This window comes from Salmo trutta, unplaced genomic scaffold (genome assembly GCF_901001165.1).
Source record: "Salmo trutta unplaced genomic scaffold, fSalTru1.1, whole genome shotgun sequence".
Lineage (NCBI taxonomy): Eukaryota > Metazoa > Chordata > Actinopteri > Salmoniformes > Salmonidae > Salmo > Salmo trutta.
In genome coordinates, this window is record NW_021822694.1 from 298,991 (window position 1) to 325,613 (window position 26,623).

The window sequence follows — 26,623 nt, forward strand, 5'->3', positions numbered from 1 at the left end:
CTGACTGTGCTTGGTTACTGACTGTGCTATGTGGTTTTACTGACTGTGCTATGTGGTTTTACTGACTGTGCTATGTGGTTTTACTGGCTGTGCTATGTGGTTTTACTGACTGTGCTATGTGGTTTTACTGGCTGTGCTATGTGGTTTTACTGACTGTGCTATGTGGTTTTACTGACTGTGCTATGTGGTTTTACTGACTGTGCTATATGGTTTTACTGACTGTGCTATGTGGTTTTACTGACTGTGCTATGTGGTTTTACTGACTGTGCTATGTGGTTTTACTGGCTGTGCTATGTGGTTTTACTGGCTGTGCTATGTGGTTTTACTGACTGTGCTATGTGGTTTTACTGGCTGTGCTATGTGGTTTTACTGGCTGTGCTATGTGGTTTTACTGGCTGTGCTATGTGGTTTTACTGACTGTGCTATGTGGTTTTACTGGCTGTGCTATGTGGTTTTACTGGCTGTGCTATGTGGTTTTACTGGCTGTGCTATGTGGTTTTACTGACTGTGCTATGTGGTTTTACTGACTGTGCTATGTGGTTTTACTGACTGTGCTATGTGTTTTACTGGCTGTGCTATGTGGTTTTACTGACTGTGCTATGTGGTTTTACTGGCTGTGCTATGTGGTTTTACTGACTGTGCTATGTGGTTTTACTGACTGTGCTATGTGGTTTTACTGGCTGTGCTATGTGGTTTTACTGACTGTGCTATGTGGTTTTACTGACTGTGCTATGTGGTTTTACTGGCTGTGCTATGTGGTTTTACTGGCTGTGCTATGTGGTTTTACTGGCTGTGCTATGTGGTTTTACTGGCTGTGCTATGTGGTTTTACTGACTGTGCTATGTGGTTTTACTGACTGTGCTATGTGGTTTTACTGACTGTGCTATGTGGTTTTACTGGCTGTGCTGTGGTTTACTGACTGTGCTATGTGGTTTTACTGGCTGTGCTATGTGGTTTTACTGGCTGTGCTATGTGGTTTTACTGGCTGTGCTATGTGGTTTTACTGACTGTGCTATGTGGTTTTACTGGCTGTGCTATGTGGTTTTACTGACTGTGCTATGTGGTTTTACTGACTGTGCTATGTGGTTTTACTGACTGTGCTATGTGGTTTTACTGACTGTGCTATGTGGTTTTACTGACTGTGCTATGTGGTTTTACTGGCTGTGCTATGTGGTTTTACTGGCTGTGCTGTGGTTTTACTGACTGTGCTATGTGGTTTTACTGACTGTGCTATGTGGTTTTACTGACTGTGCTATGTGGTTTTACTGACTGTGCTATGTGGTTTTACTGACTGTGCTATGTGGTTTTACTGACTGTGCTATGTGGTTTTACTGGCTGTGCTATGTGGTTTTACTGGCTGTGCTGTGGTTTTACTGACTGTGCTATGTGGTTTTACTGACTGTGCTATGTGGTTTTACTGACTGTGCTATGTGGTTTTACTGACTGTGCTATGTGGTTTTACTGACTGTGCTATGTGGTTTTACTGACTGTGCTATGTGGTTTATGTAGTTGGTTGCAGACAGGCCATGTGTAGCCAATTTGTATTTATTAAGGATCCTACCTGGGGTCCCTAATATAATGTGATTTATAGGACATTTCTATTTTTATCAGGATATTTTCTACCTGCAGGCTGCAATGTTTTTAATGGTTGGCTTTATGTCGGCTTGTTGGCAATGTTTTTAATGGTTGGCTTTATGTCGGCTTGTTGGCAATGACAATAGAAGTTACTTCTCAGGTTTGTATCATTTACATTTAGATGGAATTTTGATTAATCACATGACAATGATTTTGAGATAGGAAGACGTTATTATGAATTAAATGAAGCTGTTTCACAAACATTTGCATATGAAAACCATAACAGATGGTTAGAAACGGTAAGATAAATTTGCATTCCACATGTGAAAAGTTGCCGACTCCTCGTGTAGCCTGTCACCGGAAACTTCTGGAGAGTAACGGCAGAATCTGCAAAAGCCAGCAGGAGCAGGAGGAGAATAGTTGGGTCAGGATAAGGTTGTTTTACTCTAGATCTCTGGCTCCCTCTTGAGGCATTTGTCTTATTTCATCAAACCGTGTGCTTAAAGAGTCAGACAAGCTCAATGCATATAATTGATTTCATTCAAATCCAGAGGGGTGTGTCTATATATGTAAAAATACACATTTAAACATTTAGTCCAATAGATTGACGACTTTCGGTCAACAAATATAATTTTTTTGTCGGGGTCAGCCATACCACTACTGTATATATGTGTCACGTTCGTCGTAAGGATTAGACCAAAACGCAGCGGGAATGTGTATACTCATCTTCTTTAATTCGAAGAAAACCAAAACAAACACTTAATCAAAAACAACAACGAAAAAACAGTCCTGTGATGCACACAGCTACACACGGAACAACTACCCCCCCTAAAAAACCATAGAAAAAAACCCCTACTAAATAGGACCTTCAATTAGAGGCAACAAGGAACAGCTGCCTCCAATTAAAGGTCAACCCAATAAACTAAACATAGAAATAGGAAAAACTAGAACGAACATAGAAATATACTAACATAGAACCTTAACCAAAAAAAAAACCGAAACACATAAAACAAACACCCCCTGCCACGTCCTGACCAAACTACAATAACAAACACCCCCTGCCACGTCCTGACCAAACTACAATAACAAACACCCCCTGCCACGTCCTGACCAAACTACAATAACAAACACCCCCTGCCACGTCCTGACCAAACTACAATAACAAACCCCCCCTGCCACGTCCTGACCAAACTACAATAACAAACACCCCCTGCCACGTCCTGACCAAACTACAATAACAAACACCCCCTGCCACGTCCTGACGAAAACTACAATAACAAACACCCCCTGCCACGTCCTGACCAAACTACAATAACAAACACCCCCTGCCACGTCCTGACCAAACTACAATAACAAACACCCCCTGCCACGTCCTGACCAAACTACAATAACAAAACACCCCTGCCACGCCCTGACCAAACTACAATAACAAACACCCCCTGCCACGTCCTGACCAAACTACAATAACAAACACCCCCTGCCACGTCCTGACCAAACTACAATAACAAACACCCCCTGCCACGTCCTGACCAAACTACAATAACAAACACCCCCTGCCCCGTCCTGACCAAACTACAATAACAAACACCCCCTGCCACGTCCTGACCAAACTACAATAACAAACACCCCCTGCCACGTCCTGACCAAACTACAATAACAAACACCCCCTGCCACGTCCTGACCAAACTACAATAACAAACAACCCCCTGCCACGTCCTGACCAAACTACAATAACAAACACCCCCTGCCACGTCCTGACCAAACTACAATAACAAACACCCCCTGCCACGTCCTGACCAAACTACAATAACAAACACCCCCTGCCACGTCCTGACCAAACTACAATAACAAACACCCCCTGCCACGTCCTGACCAAACTACAATAACAAACAACCCCCTGCCACGTCCTGACCAAACTACAATAACAAACAACCCCCTGCCACGTCCTGACCAAACTACAATAACAAACAACCCCCTGCCACGTCCTGACCAAACTACAATAACAAACACCCCCTGCCACGTCCTGACCAAACTACAATAACAAACACCCCCTGCCACGTCCTGACCAAACTACAATAACAAACACCCCCTGCCACGTCCTGACCAAACTACAATAACAAACAACCCCCTGCCACGTCCTGACCAAACTACAATAACAAACAACCCTCTGCCACGTCCTGACCAAACTACAATAACAAACACCCCCTGCCACGTCCTGACCAAACTACAATAACAAACAACCCCCTGCCACGTCCTGACCAAACTACAATAACAAACAACCCCCTGCCACGTCCTGACCAAACTACAATAACAAACAACCCCCTGCCACGTCCTGACCAAACTACAATAACAAACAACCCCCTTTTACTGGTCAGGACGTGACAATATGGCTGGATAAAAATGTGCTCCAGAAATACCAGACTAGCGCTGTTCAGCACATCGCTGAACTGTCCACTGAAATGTCTACCTAGAAGGATAGAGAGGCTTTTAGAACGTTACAATAGAGAAGAACATCCAGGAATCCACAACGTCATCGACTCATCCCCTACCCACCTCAGACTGGGGCTCGTCCAAAGTAGTGGACTATGTAGGATATAGGGTTTCCATTTGGGACGCAGGAAAAAAGGAGAATGCTGACTTCATTACATTACAGATTACAGCAGCCATACGCCAGCGAAGCAGAAAATTATTTAACTCACCTCAAAACCTCAGTGTGAAAATGGCCTCAATTCCTGTTTTTAAAAGTCAGAGTGTGTTTGTCTCTTAGCCACCAGGGGAATATTATATTTGAACAGTTTCCTAAAAAAATAAAAATTTTCAAACTTCCTTTTCTAACAGCCCCATGTTTGTCAGAATGCCCTGTGTACCCAGCACCATCAAATGAAATCCACAAGAGAGTCCTTTTATCTTTCAGTGAGAGTGAAGACAGGCCAATAGGTAGAAGTTACAGTTTGACCATGTGTCCTAGGTATACTAGTGCTAAGATATCATTGTTAGTTCTGTGTTTTGGTGCAACACTTCTCTCCCAAGTTACATACAGTACAGTACACACACACACACACACACACAGAGAGAGAGAGAGAGAGACACACAGAGACACAGTAAACACAGATAATACAAATAAAGTCAGACTAATTGTACATATAAAGAAATGACCGATTGTTTTCAATGGCCATATTACAAGTCATCTCAACTGGACAGGGGCATGTGTGTGTGCTTTATGCCTGGGCAGAGCAATGGACTGGAACACAGTGGCAAGTGTTGCTGAAAGGACTATCTTGGCTGAATACATTAAATTAAATGAAGCAGCAAAGATCATCAGAGCTGAGCCAATCACAATATGATGGTCTGTGTTCTCCTCACATCCCCTCAGAGCTGAGCCAATCACAATATGATGGTCTGTGTTCTCCTCACATCCCCTCAGAGCTGAGCCAATCACAATATGATGGCCTGTGTTCTCCTCACATCCCCTCAGAGCTGAGCCAATCACAATATGATGGTCGAAGTTCTCCTCACATCCCCTCAGAGCTGAGCCAATCACAATATGATGGTCTGTGTTCTCCTCACATCCCCTCAGAGCTGAGCCAATCACATACACAGAATATCTAAATAACCAAAAGGTCCCTAATTGATTAAAGAATATCTAAATAACTCAAAATGTCCCCTAATTGATTACAGAATATCTAAATAACTCAAAATGTCCCCTAATTGATTACAGAATATCTAAATAACCCAAAAGGTCCCCTAATTGATTACAGAATATCTAAATAACTCAAAATGTCCCCTAATTGATTACAGAATATCTAAATAACCCAAAGGTCCCCTCTTCGATCTAAACCAAACAGAAAAAATACACTGTGCCAGAGGATAAAGACGTCATTACCCAGAGGGAGGTCATCACCCAGAGGGAGGTCATCACCCAGAGACAGGTCATTACCCAGAGGGAGGTCATCACCCAGAGGGAGGTCATCTCCCAGAGGGAGGTCATCACCCAGAGGGAGGTCATCACCCAGAGGGAGGTAATCTCCCAGAGGGAGGTCATTACCCAGAGGGAGGTCATCACCCAGAGGGAGGTCATCACCCAGAGGGAGGTCATTACCCAGAGGGAGGTAATCTCCCAGAGGGAGGTCATTACCCAGAGGGAGGTAATCTCCCAGAGGGAGTTCATTACCCAGAGGGAGGTCATCACCCAGAGGGAGGTAATCTCCCAGAGGGAGGTCATCACCCAGAGGGAGGTCATCACCCAGAGGGAGGTCATCTCCCAGAGGGAGGTCATTAACCAGATGGAAAATATCTCAGCTAGAGGAGATTTTACAACACACATCATAATCATCAGTAATCAGACATCATCATGTTCATCGACTCTGCTTATCCTTACCTCTGACATCATGGCCATTTCTAAAGGTGAGATGTTCTTCCCGTCAGGTAATGTTGGCACTAGAAACCAGACCACTCTTAAAGAGGTCAAACACACACTTCCTGTAGAGGTCACACACACTCCACCATTCAAACACACACAGAAACACACACACACAGAAACACACACACAAACATACACACACAGAAACACACACAGAAACACACACACACATAAACACACACACACACACACACAGAAACACTGAAAAACACACACACACACCACTGGATCAGTACCCACTCCAGAGTGTCATGGCAACAGATCTGCCGTCTGCCAAATCACTGATGCCAACTACCTCTCCAGAGCAGAGTCAGTCAGCCCCGTAGTCCTGCAGAGCAGAGAACACCGTGCTCCTCAACACTACACCCCCTGCTCCTCAACACTACACCCCCTGCTCCTCAACACTACACCCCCTGCTCCTCAACACTACACCCCCTGCTCCTCAACACTACACCCCCTGCTCCTCAATACCACCCCCTGCTCCTCAATACCACCCCCTGCTCCTCAACACTACACCCCCTGCTCCTCAACACAACACCCCCTGCTCCTCAAAACTACACCCCCTGCTCCTCAACACTACACCCCCTGCTCCTCAACACTACACCCCCTGCTCCTCAACACCACCCCCTGCTCCTCAACACTACACCCCCTGCTCCTCAACACTACACCCCCTGCTCCTCAACACTACACCCCCTGCTCCTCAACACTACACCCCCTGCTCCTCAACACTACACCCCCTGCTCCTCAATACCACCCCCTGCTCCTCAACACTACACCCCCTGCTCTTCAACACTACACCCCCTGCTCCTCAACACTACACCCCCTGCTCCTCAACACCACCCCCTGCTCCTCAACACTACACCCCCTGCTCCTCAACACTACACCCCCTGCTCCTCAACACTACACCCCCTGCTCCTCAACACTACACCCCCTGCTCCTCAATACCTCCCCCTGCTCCTCAACACTACACCCCCTGCTCCTCAACACTACACCCCCTGCTCCTCAACACCTCCCCCTGCTCCTCAACACTACACCCCCTGCTCCTCAACACTACACCCCCTGCTCCTCAACACTACACCCCCTGCTCCTCAACACTACACCCGCTGCTCCTCAACACCTCCCCCTGCTCCTCAATACCACCCCCTGCTCCTCACCACCCCCTGCTCCTCAACACCACCCCCTGCTCCTCAACACCACCCCCTGCTCCTCAACACCACCCCCTGCTCCTCACCACCACCCCCTGTTCCTCAACACCACACCCCCTGCTCCTCAACACTACACCCCCTGCTCCTCAACATTACACCCCCTGCTCCTCAACATTACACCCCCTGCTCCTCAATACCACCCCCTGCTCCTCAACACTACACCCCCTGCTCCTCAACACTACACCCCCTGCTCCTCAACACTACACCCCCTGCTCCTCAACACCTCCCCCTGCTCCTCAACACCTCCCCCTGCTCCTCAACACTACACCCCATGCTCCTCAACACTACACCCCCTGCTCCTCAACACTACACCCCCTTGCTCCTCAACACTACACCCCCCTGCTCCTCCCTGCTCCTCAACACCTCCCCCTGCTCCTCAACACCTCCCCCTGCTCCTCAACACTACACCCCCTGCTCCTCAACACTACACCCCCTGCTCCTCAACACTACACCCCCTTGCTCCTCAACACTACACCCCCCTGCTCCTCCCTGCTCCTCAACACCACCCCCATCTCCTCAATACCACCCCCTGCTCCTCAATACCACCCCCATCTCCTCAATACCACCCCCATCTCCTCAATACCACCCCCTGCTCCTCAACACCACCCCCTGCTCCTCAACACCACCCCCATCTCCTCAATACCACCCCCTGCTCCTCAACACCACCCCCATCTCCTCAACACTACACCCCCTGCTCCTCAACACTACACCCCCTGCTCCTCAACACCACCCCCTGCTCCTCCCTGCTCCTCAACACCACCCCCTGCTCCTCAACACTACACCCCCTGCTCCTCAACACTACACCCCCTGCTCCTCAACACTACACCCCCTGCTCCTCAACACCACAAAAACTCCTGACCTTGTCTCCATCCCCAGAAGAAGTATAGTGTAAAACTCCTGACCTTGTCTCCGTCCCCTAATGGCACCCTATTCCCTAGAAAGAGCTCTATGGGCCCTGGTCAGAAGTAGTGTACTATATAGGGAATAGGGAGCCGTTTGGGACACAGACCCTTGTGCTTTAAAATAATAAACACCACCACTAACAAGATTCTATTGATTTACGGTCTATTAGACAAACATTATGCTTCCAGATTCTCACATTATTACTGTTTCTGTCACGTCCTGACCATGGTAAGCTGTTATTTTCTATTGTAGAGTAGGTCAGGGCTTGACAGGAGGGGGGGGGGGTTCTAGTTTAGTTTTTCTATGTTGTTATGTCTAGTTTTGTATTTCTATGTTGGGTTGTTCTATTTTTTTGTATTTCTATGTTGGGCTTTGTTTGAGATGATCTCCAATTCGAGGCAAGCTGGTCATCGTTGTCTCTAATTGGAGGTCATATTTAAGTTGGTGTTTGTCCCACCTGGGTTTGTGGGAGATTCATTTTGAGTAGTGTATGTTTCACTTCTGCGTCACGGTTTGTTGTTTTCTTGTCATTCGGTTTATTTATGTATTACATAGTTTCACAGTATAAATAAAATGTGGAACGACACACACGCTGCACTTTGGTCCGCTCCTCCTTACGACAACCGTGACAGTTTCATCACGTGCTTCAATAGTTTAAGACATTACGACAACGTTGTGTCAAACCTATTTGACATTTTTACATTTTTAGTCATTTAGCAGACACTCTTATCCAGAGCGACTTACAGTAGTGAATACATACATTTCATACATTTCATTTTCATTTCATGCATTTTTTGTTGTTGTTGTACTGGCCCCCCGTGGGAATCGAACCCACAACCCTGGCGTTGCAAACACCCTGCTCTACCAACTGAGCCACAGGGAAGGCTATGACCTATGATCAGTCAAACCTATGACCTATGACCAGTCAAACCTATGACCAGTCAAACCTATGACCTATGACCAGTCAAACCTATGACCTATGACCAGTCAAACCTATGACCAGTCAAATCTATGACCTATGACCAGTCAAATCTATGACCTATGACCAGTCAAATCTATGACCTATGACCAGTCAAATCTATGACCTATGATCAGTCAAACCTATGACCTATGACCAGTCAAACCTATGACCTATGACCAGTCAAACCTACGACCTATGACCTATGATCAGTCAAACCTACGACCTATGACCTATGACCAGTCAAACCTACGACCTATGACCTATGACCAGTCAAACCTATGATAATCAAATGATGTGAAACGCAGAGTCATGGAGAAGAGGGTCCATTAGATAACGATGACCAGGGGGGATAAAAGATATTTAACAAAGCTGGTTGGATCAAATAAAGGACCTCTAATTCCAGCTGTTCAAACATTCCTCTTATATTGGCACCTTGTAAAGATCTAAGAGGACGTTACTTAGCTGTTATGAAAACTCATTTCTATCCAATAACTCACAAAATTGAAGCTTGAAAAACATATATATATTTTTTGGGACTCCTGCAGTCCATTTAGGATCCGTTTTCAATGAAGAAAATACATTTACAGACCCACATTAAGGTCAAGATGAAGAAAGGCCTATCAGAAGTCTATATATGGTGTAATAGAGTGTAGACTGGAGTCTAAAAATGGTGTAATAGAGTGTAGACTGGAGTCTAAATATGGTGTAACAGAGTGTAGACTGGAGTCTGAATATGGTGTAATAGAGTGTAGACTGGAGTCTATATATGGTGTAATAGAGAGTAGACTGGAGTCTGAATATGGTGTAATAGAGTGTAGACTGGAGTCTGAATATGGTGTAATAGAGTGTAGACTGGAGTCTGAATATGGTGTAATAGAGTGTAGACTGGGGTCTAAATATGGTGTAACAGACTTCTGGAGAGGATCTGTGCTCCAGGTGATATGAGCTCCTATTGGTTGATGTAGGAGTATAATCTGCCTTCAGGCTCAAGTCATATGAAAGGATCAAGTACAAGCAGGGCACTGGGTAAACACTACCTTGTTTACAGAGAGATACAGACACATCTGAGCTATGTCTCTATGTCTCTATGTCTCTCTCTCTCTCTCTCTCTGTGTCTCCCTCTCTCTCTCCCTCTCTGTCTCCCTCTCTGTCTCCCCGTCTCTGTCTCTCTCTGTCTCTCTCTGTCTCTCTCCCTCTCTCTTTCTCTCTCTTTCTCTCTCTCTCTCTTTCTCTCTCTAGCATTTAAAGAAATGTTTCAATAATGGCTAGTTTATTGTAGACTTAAAGTGGAAGAAGTACTGCTGGGTAATCGGACACATTTCTTCCATTTGACCAATTTCAAAATAGCAGCGACTGAAGAGCAAGAAAGCAACAACAAAATGTTCCTTCATAAAAAATAAAATGAATCTCCACTTTGTGTCTAAAATAGTATTGGGTTTATGACAACCAGGACAGGTCCTCCAGACACACCAAGGATGTGGCCCAAATGGCACCCTCTTCCCTTTATACTGCACTTATTTTGGCCCAGAGTAGAGCACGATATAGGAAATAGGGTGCCATTTGGGATACACGCTCAGGCTTCACAGAATTACTGCTTTTTAAATGGAAATATACCACAGTTAGTTAGGTTTTTAGAAATATATTATTTATGGAAGAGAAGCGTTGACAATTACAGCTCAGGCTATCTGAGGCGCTGCTCTCTATTCTTCAGAACCAGTAGTGTGGACTATAAGTGGAGGTTAGGCGGGGAGAGAGAGAGAGAGAGGGGGGGGGCGAGAGAGAGGGGGAACAAGAGAGAGAGGGGGAACGAGAGAGAGAGAGAGGGGGAGAGAGACAGAGAGGGGGAGAGAGACAGAGAGGGAAAGAGAGAGAGAGGGGGGAAAGAGAGAGAGAGAAAGAGAGAGGGGGAACGAGAGAGAAGGGGAAAGAGAGAGAGAGAGAGAGAGAGAGAGAGCGCGAGAGGGAAAGAGAAAGAGAGAGAGAGAGGGAACGAGAGAGAGAGAGGGAAAGAGAAAGAGAGAGAGAGAGAGAGAGAGAAAGAGCGAGAGAGAGAGAGTTCATATATAACATATCTCAGTCGCTCATATCTCATTCTCATTATCATATCTCATTCTTTATAGTATACAATCTGTTGTTTGTTTATATCTACAGAATAACACGTGTTTTAATCCCTTCATATCAGAACAGTCGGATCTGATTTCCACTAAAAAGGTAGGCTACAGCAGAAATAGCCTACCTTTTAGATTAAACAGAGGAAACACAATGGGACACAACACTTCATCAGCATCACACACACATTAGAAAGAGCAGTGGATATAATCAGCGTCACCATGTCATAAAGAACAGGGTATATAACAGACGGGGAACGGTGGGGAACCTGTTTAAAACAAACCAAAAAGGGCTTAATCCCACACTTTAAAAAAAAGGGGTCTTCAAACAAATCTCATTTGAAAAGGAAAGGAAACTCTGGCACGAATTCAATCTCTGCCAACTGTTCAGACCGCACTGTCTGCCAGGAGTTTCAGACAGAACAATACACTGTTAGACAGGGATACTTAGTCGGTGCTTGAGTGTGTTTGAGATTGTGCATATTGTTCTCTGTGAGTGGTAGGAACCTAGCCTGAAATCCAGATCTGTTTTTTTTTGGGGGGGGGGGGGGGGGTTATCCTTGTTTCGTTCCGTTTGCTTCGTTTAAGAAGCGTTTGGAGAAAGAAAAAAAAATTCTCGAATGAATACACTTCTGATCACCCGCAAACACAGTTCACATTCATAGCAGCCACATACAAACACAGTTCACTTTCATAGCAGCCATGTACAAACAGCATGATCACTTTCATAGCAGCCACATGCAAACAGCATGATCACTTTCATAGCAGCCACATGCAAACAGCATGATCACTTTCATAGCAGCCACATGCAAACAGCATGATCACTTTCATAGCAGCCACATGCAAACAGCATGATCACTTTCATAGCAGCCACATACAAACACAGTTCACCTTCATAGCAGCCACATGCAAACAGCATGATCACTTTCATAGCAGCCACATGCAAACAGCATGATCACTTTCATAGCAGCCACATACAAACAGCATGATCACTTCCATAGCAGCCACATGCAAACACAGTTCACTTTCATAGCATCCACATACAAACACAGTTCACTTTCATAGCAGCCACATGCAAACAGCATGATCACTTTCATAGCAGCCACATACAAACAGCATGATCCCTTTCATAGCAGCCACATGCAAACACAGTTCACTTTCATAGCAGCCACATACAAACAGCATGATCATTTTCATAGCAGGCACATACAAACAGCATGATCACTTTCATAGCAGCCACACACAAACAGCATGATCCCTTTCATAGCAGCCACACGCAAACAGCATGATCACTTTCATAGCAGCCACATACAAACAGCATGATCCCTTTCATAGCAGCCACACGCAAACAGCATGATCACTTTCATAGCAGCCACATACAAACAGCATGATCACTTCCATAGCAGCCACATGCAAACACAGTTCACTTTCATAGCATCCACATACAAACACAGTTCACTTTCATAGCAGCCACATGCAAACAGCATGATCACTTTCATAGCAGCCACATGCAAACAGCATGATCACTGTCATAGCAGCCACATACAAACAGCATGATCCCTTTCATAGCAGCCACATGCAAACACAGTTCACTTTCATAGCAGCCACATACAAACAGCATGATCATTTTCATAGCAGCCACATACAAACAGCATGATCACTTTCATAGCAGCCACACACAAACAGCATGATCCCTTTCATAGCAGCCACATGCAAACAGCATGATCACTTTCATAGCAGCCACATGCAAACAGCATGATCACTGACATAGCAGCCACATGCAAACAGCATGATCACTGACATAGCAGCCACATACAAACAGCATGATCCCTTTCATAGCAGCCACATACAAACAGCATGATCACTTTGCTCATTGTATAATTCCCCCTCTCACCTTTTCTCTTTGCTTGTGGACTTCAGTGCACAACACAACAGCTATCTGTGACCTGTCGAAAAAACCTCTCCAAGCCAAACCTTCATACCATAACCGCTAACCGCTGCGCACAGCCTACATCGATGTCACCATACTATCTAACGTCATAGTCAACTTTGCTACTAGAACCAAAGCGTTAGTTAACCCGCTACAATCATGTACTACGGGGTACAGCAAGCAGGTTAGCAGTTACACCGGCGGGCCCCGGTGGCAATAAATAAATAAAAACAGAAGCTTACCTTAACTTGGAAGATTTCCAGTGTTGGACAGCCATAGCCAGCTAGTTAACAGAGTATCCCTCTCTGTTTTAGCCGGGTGTTTGAGTAGGCTAAAATAGCTAGCTGCATTCACTAGCGGAGTAAGTGAAAATGAAAAAGAAATACAACAAAATATAACTAACTCTTTCTCTCTTTCTCTTTCTCTCTCGCTTCTCCTTCATTTTTCAACTATCATCTTTCTCTCTCTTCGAGTCAACTACTCACCACATGTTATGCACTGCAGTGCTAGCTAGCTGTAGCTTATGCTTTCAGTACTAAATTCATTCTCTGATCCTTTCATTGGGTGGACAACATGTCAGTTAATGCTACAAGAGCTCTAATAGGTTGGCGGACGTCCTCCAAAAGTTGTCATGATTACTGTGTAAGTCTATGGGAGGGGGGTGAGAACCATGAGCCTCCTAGGTTTTTGTATTGAAGTCAATGTAACCAGAGGAGGATGGAAGCTAGCTGTCCTCCGGCTACACCATGGTGCTACCCTACAGAGTGCTGTTGAGGCTACTGTAGACCATCATTACAAAACAGTGTGTTTTAATCAATTATTTGGTGACCTGAATATATTTAGTATAGTTTTATCTCAAAAGGAAATATATTTTTTTAAATGTTTCACTATTTACATTTTTCTGAAATTCACTGAGGAGGATGTCTCTCCCCTTCCTTCTCTGAGGAGCCTCCATTGACCTATAGTCAATACAACCAATACTAAGTTCTTGCATTTTCAACACATTTTGCCAGAGAGAAAAAAAAGAGCAGTTTTATAATGCTATTCTATGTATTTTATTTTTGTCATGAGGCTGATAACTTAATATGCAGTTTTAAAGCTAATTTACTGCCATTCTACACATTTTTGCCATTGCTTATAATGTGTTCATATACTATCTGGGGGGGGGGGGGGGGGGGTTGACTGTAATACTAAAACAAATAATAACTTGCCCTTCGTGTCTGTTTGGTAATCTGTCCCTGACCAGCCACAAGCTGTTTCAGAGAGTCGGTTAAAAACGGAGCTTATTAACGGCAAAAGTCAGTCAACATTTCAGGCTTTTGAAATGACTGAACCGATAAAAGATACGTAAGAAAATGCAAGTGTAGAGTCACTCTAATAACATCTGTTGAAGGGGGGGAATACTCCAAATCGCTTTTGATTTGAGATATACAGTATAAACGAATTTTAAGTGAATTAGACATAGTTATACATTTTAGATAGTGTTTATTTATTTTGATTCCATTGAACAAGCTTCCAACTTGCACAATAATATATAGACTAAAGGATATTTTATTATTATTATTATTATTATTATTATTATTATATTATCTATTTATACATATTAATTAAATGCATCCATGCAAAAATTCAGTATCGTGGCTCCAGGTATCAATCGTACAGATTATAATAAACATCAAATATTGCAACAAATTATAACTATGTTACTCACCATCTCTGGGTGCAGAAGAATCAGGAAAAATTCGTCTTTGCCAGGTGTAGAAGAACAATGATTTAGAAAAATGTTGAATGCAACTCTGTACACTCGTTTAGTGGTCCACTTTGATGCGATATTATTAACCCCGTCAATCCATTCTAGGATAAAACAAAACCTTCCTGTCGACTAAATACTGTACCCGTACGGACGAACATTTCCCCTCCTCCGCACAACGGAAAGGTCTTGGAGCTCTTTTAGTGAAAAGACACGGACTGGTTCCGTTCAGCTCGATTCATTAGTTAATTCACCGCTGGATTCGCCCAGAACGCACGGAAAACGCTCCAACTCTCGGCTTCGGGCGTGATTGGACTGAGTGACAAATGACGTTACCACAGCAGGTTTGGCACAAACCGCACGGTGATCCAAACCTCTACCGCGACCCTCGGGTAATGATAGGACGTGTCCAAGTGCAGCTCAAAACACAATACTGATACCAGTTGATCCTCTGTTTTAAAAGCGTGAGTGTGACTTCGGTGATCCATGTGATTTAAACACCGTCTCTGAACACGCCCCCCAGGGAGGGACTTTTAAGCTGTGCTTTATTAACATAGAATATAAGATATAGAATAATATATATATCTTGGTCACAATCTCCTAAAATAACGTTTATCCTCTGGGTTATTGTTGAAGTCTTGGCCCCAGTCTCTCCCACAGTCACTGTAGAAATATCCCTTTTAAAATGGGGAGAAAGTTCAGGAAGCTGAGATCTCTTCTCTGTAAATGACATCCACCTCACTGCTGCTGATCTGCACAGACAGACACGACCACAGGAGCTCTCTGCCCTCTGATTCTGTTCACCGGGGGGATACCGGGAGGTAACGGGATACCGGGAGGTAACGGGAGGTAACGGGGTACCGGGAGGTAACGGGAGGTAACGGGGTACCGGGAGGTAACGGGAGGTAACGGGGTACCGGGAGGTAACGGGAGGTAACGGGAGGTAACGGGGTACCGGGAGGTAATGGGAGGTAACGGGAGGTAACGGGAGGTAACGGGGTACCGGGAGGTAACGGGAGGTAACGGGAGGTAACGGGATACCGGGAGGTAACGGGATACCGGGAGGTAACGGGATACCGGAAGGTAACGGGAGGTAACGGGAGGTAACGGGGTACCGGGAGGTAACGGGAGGTAACGCCGGAGGTAACGGGGGTAACAGGAGGGTAACGGGGTACCGGGAGGTAACGGAGGTAACGGAGGTAACGGGAGGTAACGGGGTTACCGGGAGGTAACGGGAGGTAACGGGAGGTAACGGGGGTACCGGGAGGTAACGGGAGGTACCGGGGAGGTAACGGGGTACCGGGAGGTAACGGGAGGTAACGGGAGGTAACGGGATACCGGGAGGTAACGGGATACCGGGAGGTAACGGGATACCGGGAGGTAACGGGAGGTAACGGGAGGTAACGGGGTACCGGGAGGTAACGGGAGGTAACGGGAGGTAACGGGGTACCGGGAGGTAACGGGAGGTAACGGGAGGTAACGGGGTACCGGGAGGTAACGGGAGGTAACGGGAGGTAACGGGATACCGGGAGGTAACGGGGTACCGGGAGGTAACGGGAGGTAACGGGAGGTAACGGGGTACCGGGAGGTAACGGGAGGTAACGGGAGGTAACGGGGTACCGGGAGGTAACGGGTACCGGGAGGTAACGGGAGGTAACGGGAGGTAACGGGAGGTAACGGGATACCGGGAGGTAACGGGAGGTAACGGGGTACGGGGAGGTAACGGGAGGTAACGGGATACCGGGAGGTAACGGGAGGTAACGGGAGGTAACGGGGTACCGGGAGGTAACGGGAGGTAATGGGGTACCGGGAGGTAACGGGAGGTAACGGGGTACCGGGAGGTAACGGGATACCGGGAGGTAACGGGGTACCGGGAGGTAACGGGATACCGGGAGGTAACGGGAGGTAACGGGAGGTAACGGGTACCGGGAGGTAATGGGAGGTAACGGGGTACCGGGAGGTAACGGGGCACCGGGAGGTAACGGGATACCGGGAGGTAACGGGAGGTAACGGGTTACCGGGAGGTAACGGGGTACGGGGAGGTAACGGGAGGTAACGGGGTACCGGGAGGTAACGGGGTACCGGGAGGTAACGGGATACCGGGAGGTAACGGGATACCGGGAGGTAACGGGATACCGGGAGGTAACGGGAGGTAACGGGGTACCGGGAGGTAACGGGAGGTAACGGGTACCGGGAGGTAACGGGAAACGGGAGGTAACGGGGTACCGGGAGGTAACGGGAGGTAACGGGGTACCGGGAGGTAACGGGAAACCGGGAGGTAACGGGAGGTAACGGGATACCGGGAGGTAACGGGAGGTAACGGGATAACGGGAGGTAACGGGAGGTAACAGGATACCGGGAGGTAACGGGAGGTAACGGGAGGTAACGGGATAACGGGAGGTAACGGGAGGTAACGGGATAACGGGAGGTAACGGGATAACGGGAGGTAACGGGATACCGGGAGGTAACGGGAGGTAACGGGATACCGGGAGGTAACGGGAGGTAACGGGATACCGGGAGGTAACGGGAGGTAACGGGGTACCGGGAGGTAACGGGAGGTAACGGGGTACCGGGAGGTAACGGGATACCGGGAGGTAACGGGAGGTAACGGGGTACCGGGAGGTAACGGGATACCGGGAGGAAACGGGAGTTAACGGGGTACCGGGAGGTAACGGGAGGTAACGGGGTACCGGGAGGTAACGGGAGGTAACAGGGTACCGGGAGGTAACGGGATACCGGGAGGTAACGGGAAGTAACGGGGTACCGAGGTAACGGGAAACGGAGGTAACGGGAGGTAACGGGGTACCGGAGGTAACGGATACCGGGAGGTAACGGAGGTAACGGGATACCGGGAGTTACCGGGAGGTAACGGGATAACGGGAGGTAACGGGAGGTAACAGGATACCGGGAGGTAACGGGAGGTAATGGGAGGTAACGGGAGGTAACGGGATAACGGGAGGTAACGGGAGGTAACGGGATAACGGGAGGTAACGGGAGGTAACGGGATAACGGGAGGTAACGGGATAACGGGAGGTAACGGGATACCGGGAGGTAACGGGAGGTAACGGGATACCGGGAGGTAACGGGAGGTAACGGGATACCGGGAGGTAACGGGAGGTAACAGGATACCGGGAGGTAACGGGAGGTAATGGGAGGTAACGGGAGGTAACGGGATAACGGGAGGTAACGGGAGGTAACGGGATAACGGGAGGTAACGGGAGGTAACGGGATAACGGGAGGTAACGGGATAACGGGAGGTAACGGGATACCGGGAGGTAACGGGAGGTAACGGGATACCGGGAGGTAACGGGAGGTAACGGGATACCGGGAGGTAACGGGAGGTAACGGGATACCGGGAGGTAACGGGATACCGGGAGGTAACGGGAGGTAACGGGAGGTAATGGGAGGTAACGGGATACCGGGAGGTAACGGGAGGTACCGGGGTACCGGGAGGTAACGGGAGGTAACGGGATACCGGGAGGTAACGGGAGGTACCGGGGTACCGGGAGGTAACGGGAGGTAACGGGATACCGGGAGAAACGGGAGGTAACGGGATACCGGGAGGTAACGGGAGGTAATGGGATACGGGGAGGTAACGGGATACGGGGAGGAAACGGGAGGAAACGGGAGGTACCGGGAGGTAACGGGAGGAAACGGGAGGTAACGGGAGGTAACGGGGTAACGGGAGGTAACGGGATACCGGGAGGTAACGGGAGGTAACGGGAGGTAACGGGAGGTAACGGGATACCGGGAGGTAACGGGAGGTAACGGGGTACGGGGAGGTAACGGGAGGTAACGGGAGGTAACGGGATACCGGGAGGTAACGGGAGGTAACGGGAGGTAACGGGATACCGGGAGGTAACGGGATACCGGGAGGTAACGGGATACCGGGAGGTAACGGGAGGTAACGGGATAACAGGAAGTAACAAGCATAGGAATAAAGGGAGGTTTAACATAGTAACTGGTAGTTTATACATGGGCAGCCTTTCATCTATCTGACATATTATAATGAGTAAATCACTCATCACACATTTAGCTGAGATTATTCACATACTTTTGTCTTGGTTGATGAAAACATGTAGTGCAATCAGCAGAATTGAATTTGACAAATAATGTAGGTGACAAAGTTCTGTACAGTATAGTTTTCCTCTGTGCAAGAGCCAATCAATTTGGATGGAACCTTCAGGAGCCTAATATCAAGAGCCAATCAATTTGGATGGAACCTTCAGTAGCCTAATATCAAGAGCCAATCAATTTGGATGGAACCTTCAGCAGCCTAATATCAAGAGCCAATCAATTTGGATGGAACCTTCAGCAGCCTAATATCAAGAGCCAATCAATTTGGATGGAACCATTCAGCAGCCTAATATCAAGAGCCAATCGATTTGGATGGAACCATTCAGCAGCCTAATATCAAGAGCCAATCAATTTGGATGGAACCATTCAGCAGCCTAATATCAAGAGCCAATCAATTTGGATGGAACCTTCAGTAGTCTAATATCACGAGCCAATCAATTTGGATGGAACCATTCACCAGCCTATAATGTCATCACGCACTGCCCCCTAGAGGAAGTACCGTACAACAGCATGTATTCACATCCATGTTAGATAAAACATCATCAGATATTTACAAAGTCTCCTGTGACAAGAAAAACAGACAATGGAGTGTAGGTCACCTCAAGACATATTCTTTAACCAAAAATATACTGAACATCTGACTGAATGTGGCTTTGATATCAACAGTCAATCATGTAGAATTGACTTAACATTGTTCTCACACAGAGCCTGGGTGTCACGCCCCGGCCATAGAGAGGGTTTTATTCTCTATGTTGGTTAGGCCAGGGTGTGACTAGGGTGGGCATTCTATGTCCTTTTTTTTCTATGTTTTGTGTATTTCTTTGTTTTGGCCGGGTATGGTTCTCAATCAGCGACAGCTGTATATCGTTGTCTCTGATTTGGTAGCCATACTTAGGCAGCCTGTTTTTCCTTTGGGTTTTGTGGGTGGTTACATTCTGTTTAGTTCATGTTCCTGGCAGAACTGTTTAGCTGTCGTTCGTTTTTCTTGTTTTTGTTGAAAGTGTTCTATTAAAAAAGTTAACGATGAGTACTCACAACGCTGCACCTTGGTCTACTCCTTTCAACAACCGTTACACTGAGTAACAGTCCTAGTAATCTACCAGGACCCCTTTTTCACCCTGCAAGTCTTCCATTCACTTAAGGCTTTGTTATGAACTGTTGGTTACTGGCAGCTGAAGAAATCATTTCTCATTTGGCCCAACACTTAAAGGAAAGGTTCACCCATTTTGAATGTTATATTGTTTTTTTTTATTATTTTACCAGAGATATTACAGAGAGGAGATATTACCAGAGATATTACAGAGAGGAGATATTACACAGAGGAGATATTACCAGAGATATTACAGAGAGGAGATATTACCAGAGATATTACAGAGAGGAGATATTACCAGAGATATTACAGAGAGGAGATATTACCAGAGATATTACAGAGAGGAGATATTACCAGAGATATTACAGAGAGGAGATATTACAGAGAGGAGATATTACCAGAGATATTACAGAGAGGAGATATTACAGAGAGGAGATATTACCAGAGATATTACAGAGAGGAGATATTACCAGAGATATTACAGAGAGGAGATATTACCAGAGATATTACAGAGAGGAGATATTACCAGAGATATTACAGAGAGGAGATATTACCAGAGATATTACAGAGAGGAGATATTACAGAGAGGAGATATTACCAGAGATATTACAGAGAGGAGATATTATCAGAGATATTACAGAGAGGAGATATTACCAGAGATATTACAGAGAGGAGATATTACCAGAGATATTACAGAGAGGAGATATTACAGAGAGGAGATAGGAATCCAATGAATAGAAGAACGTATAACGCCACACCAAGCAGATTGTTGATCAATCACGTTCAAGTTGTCTTTCTGTTGCTAAGCTAATCGTCACGCAATTCCTTCTCAAAGTCAGTGTTTATGTCGACAAAACATGCCTATTTTTCTCGAGGGTACGTAATGTCACGATTCCAAAGCTATACTACATTACAGATAGCAAGTTAATTATCTCACATCTCCAAAAAAGATTTGTAATGTTGTACTTCAAAATTTGTGCTAAAGTTGTGTTTTTGAGTTAGCGACCAATAGACTCCCCGTTCGCTCCTTGAAGGAGAGCGCTCCTTGTCCCAGAATGCACCTTGTGACCCATTGCCGTAGCATGGGCAACGTTTCCGATCTCCTCTAAAGTATCTCTGCCGTTGTGAATGTTAAGACTCCACTCTGGGAGGCACATCGAGCTGCAGGTTGAACATGGTCAGATTGTAGACTCCTAAATTGATAGTGCAGTTTGATTATGTGATTTTTACAGCCATCTAGCGACATTACATGCTGATATTGTCTTTGGCATTATTGAGTGTAGCTACGTTTGCTAGCTAGCTACCTAGCTAGCTAGCCAGTCACCCAATAGAGAGAGCATTGCATTGTGGATTTTGTAGTCGACTTGAGCTGTAACAGATTTCCACAATGATTTTCCATGTTGCTACCAACTTTTATTATAACGCCAAAATGAAATATTTGTTCACACAAAATATTGTTCTCACATATTAGTGTCATTTAACACTTTAAATGAAAGGAATGAGTGGTTTTGGCTGTATTTTTCCTTTAATCATGAACACTGGTGGTTACTGTCAGCTGAATAAATAATTTCTCATTTGGCCCAACTCTTAATTAGCTTTCCAGAGGCAAAGAAAAGCCGAGCTCTGTATCCTCTCATGTTAGGGGATTCTCAAAATGGCACCCTATTCCCTATATAGTGCACTAATATATTTACCAGAGGCCTATGGGCCCTTGTCAAAAGTAGTGCACTGTATAGGGAATAGGGTGCCATTTAGGGTGCCTAGTGCACTGTATAGGGAATAGGGTGCCATTTAGGGTGCCTAGTGCACTGTATAGGGAATAGGGTGCCATTTGAGTGGTATGCTTAGCCATGGCTTCGAGCGTACAGGTTATTCCTCTGTCCCCACAGTTAACGACATAAATAATCTCACAGCGTCAAAGTGACTCATCGTCGTGGTGAGGTGTTGTATTTAATTAATTTTATTTAACCTTTATTTTAACTAGGAAATTCAGTTAAGAACAAATTCTTATTTATAATGACGGTCCTACCTAAAGGCAAAAGGACCTCCTGCAGGGACGAGGGGCCTGGGATTAAAAATATAGGACAAAACACACATCACGACAAGAGAGACAACACAACACTACATAAAGAGAGACCTAAGGCAAAAGGACCTCCTGCGGGGACGGGGGCCTGGGATTAAAAATATAGGACAAAACACACATCACAACAAGAGAGACGTGTCCTAGGTAACCCCTGTATATAGTCTAGTTATTGTTATTTTACTGCTGCCTTTTGAATTACTTGTAAGCATTTCACTGTAAGGCCTACATCTGTTGTATTCATCGCATGTGACTGATTACAATTTAATATGATTTTTATTTTATTTATCTGAGTCCTCAGGTGATGGCTTGGCTTTGTACACTCCCTCGTCCACTCCCCATCTCCCCCCTCTGTCATGCTACATTACTGAGGGAGCCCCACAACATCACAGGCCACAAACAGACACAACAATTACAGACCCAATCAATCTAGCCAGCCATGTACTGTCCCTTTCAACATCCTCAATTGGAATTGAAAAGGAATTATTTAATATTGTCCCACTTATCTACATGAATCAGAGACTGCTGCAGACAAGAAATGTAGTCAAATATATTTTAACTGTTAAAGAGATTCTCCAGTAGTTCCCGAAAGTAGTGGCTCATGAGCCAAAAGTGGTCCCCGAAAATTGCGTACTACGCGTGCAGATATGTGCACCACATCATTTCTCTCTCTGTCTCTCTCTCTGTCTCTCTCTCTCTCTCTCTCTTTCTCTCTGTCTCTCTCTCTTTCTCTCTCTCTCTCTCTCTCTCTCTCTCTCTCTCTCTTTCTCTCTGTCTCTCTCTCTTTCTCTCTCTCTCTCTCTCTCTCTCTTTCTCTCTGTCTCTCTCTCTCTCTCTCTCTCTCTCTCTCTCTCTCTTTCTCTCTGTCTCTCTCTCTTTCTCTCTCTCTCTCTCTCTCTGTCTCTCTCTCTCTCTCTCTCTCTCTCTGTCTCTCTCTCTCTCTCTCTCTCTCTCTCTGTCTCTCCTCTCTCTCTCTCTCTCTCTCTCTCTCTCCCCCTGTCTCTCTCTCTCTCTCTCTCCCCCTGTCTCTCTCTCTGCTGCGGGTGCATCTTGCTAGCTGTCTCTCACATGGTGAGGGGCTGAAGCGTATTGGTGGAACTGTAATTGCTTTGGGGGGGGGGGGGGGGGTATTGTGGGGGGAAAATAAAAGGGAAAATGGCTCAGCACAGCTTCCAGGAAAAAAAAAAGTCATTTTCAAACTAGGGATTTAGTTAAATGAAATACACATTGACACATCCAGCCCAAAGCGGGGAGGATTAAAAAAAAAAAAAAAACTTACTGCCTTTAATGCTGCTACCATATCTGAATTTCAAATAACAAGAATGAAATAAAAAATACTAAGTAATAACAGTATGTCTGTATCCCAAATGGCACCCTATCCACTATGTAGTGAAGTGCCTTTGAGACGCCATAGGGCTGTGGTCAAAATAAGTGCACTATTGTATATAGGGAATAGGGTTCCATTAGGGACCTAGAATGTATAAAACAATGGAAATATAGATGTTGATTCCTAGCCTTCTAATGGATTTCACAACCACTTTTGTAAGTTTCCCCCATTTGATAATTTATTTGAGCCGGTTTCATTCCAAATTACGGTAAATCTAAGTACAGGATGAATTAACGAATTCCACATGTTTTTCAGTCAGGCTCTATCGGTCGTCTCAGCTGAATGTATCTTGGACCGACGAACATCAATTACTGGGGTCAAAGGCCACACAGCAGGAATAAACGGTATGCACGTCGGGTAACGTACATCGATGTGAAACGGTATTTGGTCCATTTTTCTTTACTTTTGTATATTGTTGATACTGAATGTTATCAGGACTTCAACCAAAAAAAAAACCCAGAATATTAGATAAAGGGAACTTTTATAAATAACATAACAATTACATACTTCTTTTATTTATTTAATTTAACAAAGTTATGCAACAGCCGATTCCCCCGGTGTGAAAAAGTAATTTCCCCCTTTTACACTGAATATCTGGTAGTGATGCCTTTAGCTGTAATGACTCCCACCAAACACTTCCTGGAGTTGTTCATCAGTCGCTCACGTCGCCGCGGAGGAATTTTGGCCAACTCTTCCCATGCAGAACGGCTTTAAGTCAGTGATATTTATGGGTTTTTCATGAAGTGCTCATTTCAAGTCCTGCGACAACAACGCAATAGGGATTAGGTCTGGACTTGGACTAGGCCATTCCGAAACGTGAAATGCGTTGCCTTTTAACCCATTTTTTCGTGTAGACTTGACTGTGTGTTTTGGTTTATTGTCTTGCTGCAGGACCCAGCATCCACCAAACCACACGACCATCAAATCAAATCAAATCAAATCAAATGTATTTATATAGCCCTTCGTATATCAGCTGAAATCTCAAAGTGCTGTACAGAAACCCAGCCTAAAACCCCAAACAGCAAGCAATGCATGTGAAAGAAGCACGGTGGCTAGGAAAAACTCCCTAGGAAAAACTCCCTAGAAAGGCCAAAAACCTAGGAAGAAACCTAGAGAGGAACCAGGCTATGAGGGGGTGGCCAGTTCTCTTCTGGCTGTGCCGGGTGGAGATTAGAAACCTAGAGAGGAACCAGGCTATGAGGGGTGGCCAGTCCTCTTCTGGCTGTGCCGGGTGGATATTATAACAGAACATGGTCAAGATGTTAAAATGTTCATAAATGACCAGCATGGTCAAATAATAATAATCATTGTAGTTGTCGAGGGTGCAACAAGCACGTCCGGTGAACAGGTCAGGGTTCCATAGCCGCAGGCAGAACAGTTGCTTGACCGTTGGTATGATGTTCATACTGGGGAATTCAGCATTTTTGGTTTTTGTCTGACATAATGGGACGCATGTCGTCCAAAAAAGTTACCAAAAAAAGCACCTGGACGATCATCAAGACTCTTGATGAAGAATGTTCCATGGACCGAAAAGTTAGAAGTTAAACTTCTTGGACGAGATGGGTCCCATTTATGTCTGGCAAAAACCAAACAGTGCATTCCACAGTAAGGACCTCATACAAACGGTCCAGCATTGTGGTGGTGGTGGTAGTGTGATGGTTTGGGGATGCTTTTGCTGCCTCAGGAACCTGGACGACTTGCCCTTAATAGAAGGAACCATGAATTCTGCTCTGTATCGGAGAATTGTACAGGAGAATGTCAGGCCATCTGTCTGTGAGCTGAAGCTGAAGCGCAGCTGGGTCATGCAAGAAGACAATGATCCAAAAAACACACAATCAAGCCCACATGATAATGGTTAAAAACAAACACATTTAAAGTTTTTGAATGACCTAGTTAAAGTCCAGACTTCATCCCAAATTGAAATATTGTGGCAGGACTTGAAATAAGCAGTTAGTCTTGAAAACCTACAAACGTATCTTGAGTTAAAGCTGTTCTGCATGGAAGAATGGGCCCAGAATTCCTCCAGAGCAACAGATTGATAAACAACTCCATGAAGCGTTTGGTGTCAGCCACAGCAGCTTTTCCATGTTTTATTTTACTAGCCAAGTCAGTTAAGTATAAATTCTTATGTACAACGACGGCCTACACCAGCCAAATCCAGGACGACGCTATGCCAGTTGTGTGCCGCCCTATGGTACTCCCAAACACGGCTGGTTGTGATACAGCCTGGATTTGAACCAGGGTGTCTTAGACCACTGAGCCACTCAGGAGCCCTGCTAAAGGTGGCACAACCAGATAAATACATATTTAACTTTTATTTAACTAGGCAAGTCAGTTAAGAACAAATTCTTATTTATAATGACGGCCTACCGGGGAACAGTGGGGTTAACTGCCTTGTTCAGGGGGCAGAACGACAGATTTTTACCTCGTCGGCTCAGGGATTAGATCCAGCAACCTTTCGGTTATTGGCCCAACGCTCTAACCACTAGGCTAAAGAGTGTAAGGGGGCAATTACCTTTTCACACTGGGGAATTGGTTGTTGCATAACATTGTTAATGAAATAAATTAAATAAGTATACATTTTTTGGGGTGTTATATGTAAAGTCAGGTTTCCTTTATCTAATATTTGGTTTTGGTTGAAGATTTGACAACAATCAGTATCAGAAATATACAAAAATAGAGAAAATCAGAAAGGGGGAAAATACTTTTTCAGAGGCACTGTTAACTCTGTCCCAAATGGCTCCCTATTCCCTGTATTTAGTGCACCAATTGTGATAGGGCTCTGGTCAAAAGTAGTGCACTAAATAGGGAATAGGGTGCTGTTTTTGGGGACGTAGCCATTGTTTCATCATCTCAACAGGTGTTGGACAGTAGAAGCCAAGCGAAGAGCTCCTCTCCTTACATGGCCGGACCAGATCCCCTCCGACTTCCTCAACAGACTTTCCACTGGGCAACAAAAAAAACTGGTCCAATCGACTTTGGTTTCCAAGTCATTTCAACCCAAAGAAATGTAATGTGATGACATTGAATCAACTTGGTATAAAGTCTTCGACGTAATAAAGGGGAATTTTTTTTCACCCAACTTTTAACCTAAAAACCAAATGTCTTGGTGCCATTTTGTTGTTGTTGTTGATTTC

The 26,623-nt window shown here is 45.5% G+C and overlaps 1 protein-coding gene across 1 annotated transcript in view; it reads right to left on the reverse strand.

Annotated features, from left to right (window-relative positions):
* Positions 1-15,273, reverse strand: part of LOC115183656 (muscarinic acetylcholine receptor M3-like) — an 88,297-nt gene extending 73,024 nt beyond the window's left edge. Inside the window, exon 1 of the mRNA XM_029744761.1 lies at positions 14,814-15,273. The gene's annotated coding sequence lies outside the window, so the exon portion shown is untranslated. The remainder of the gene's footprint in view (positions 1-14,813) is intronic.
* Between the last annotated feature and the right edge of the window lie 11,350 nt (positions 15,274-26,623).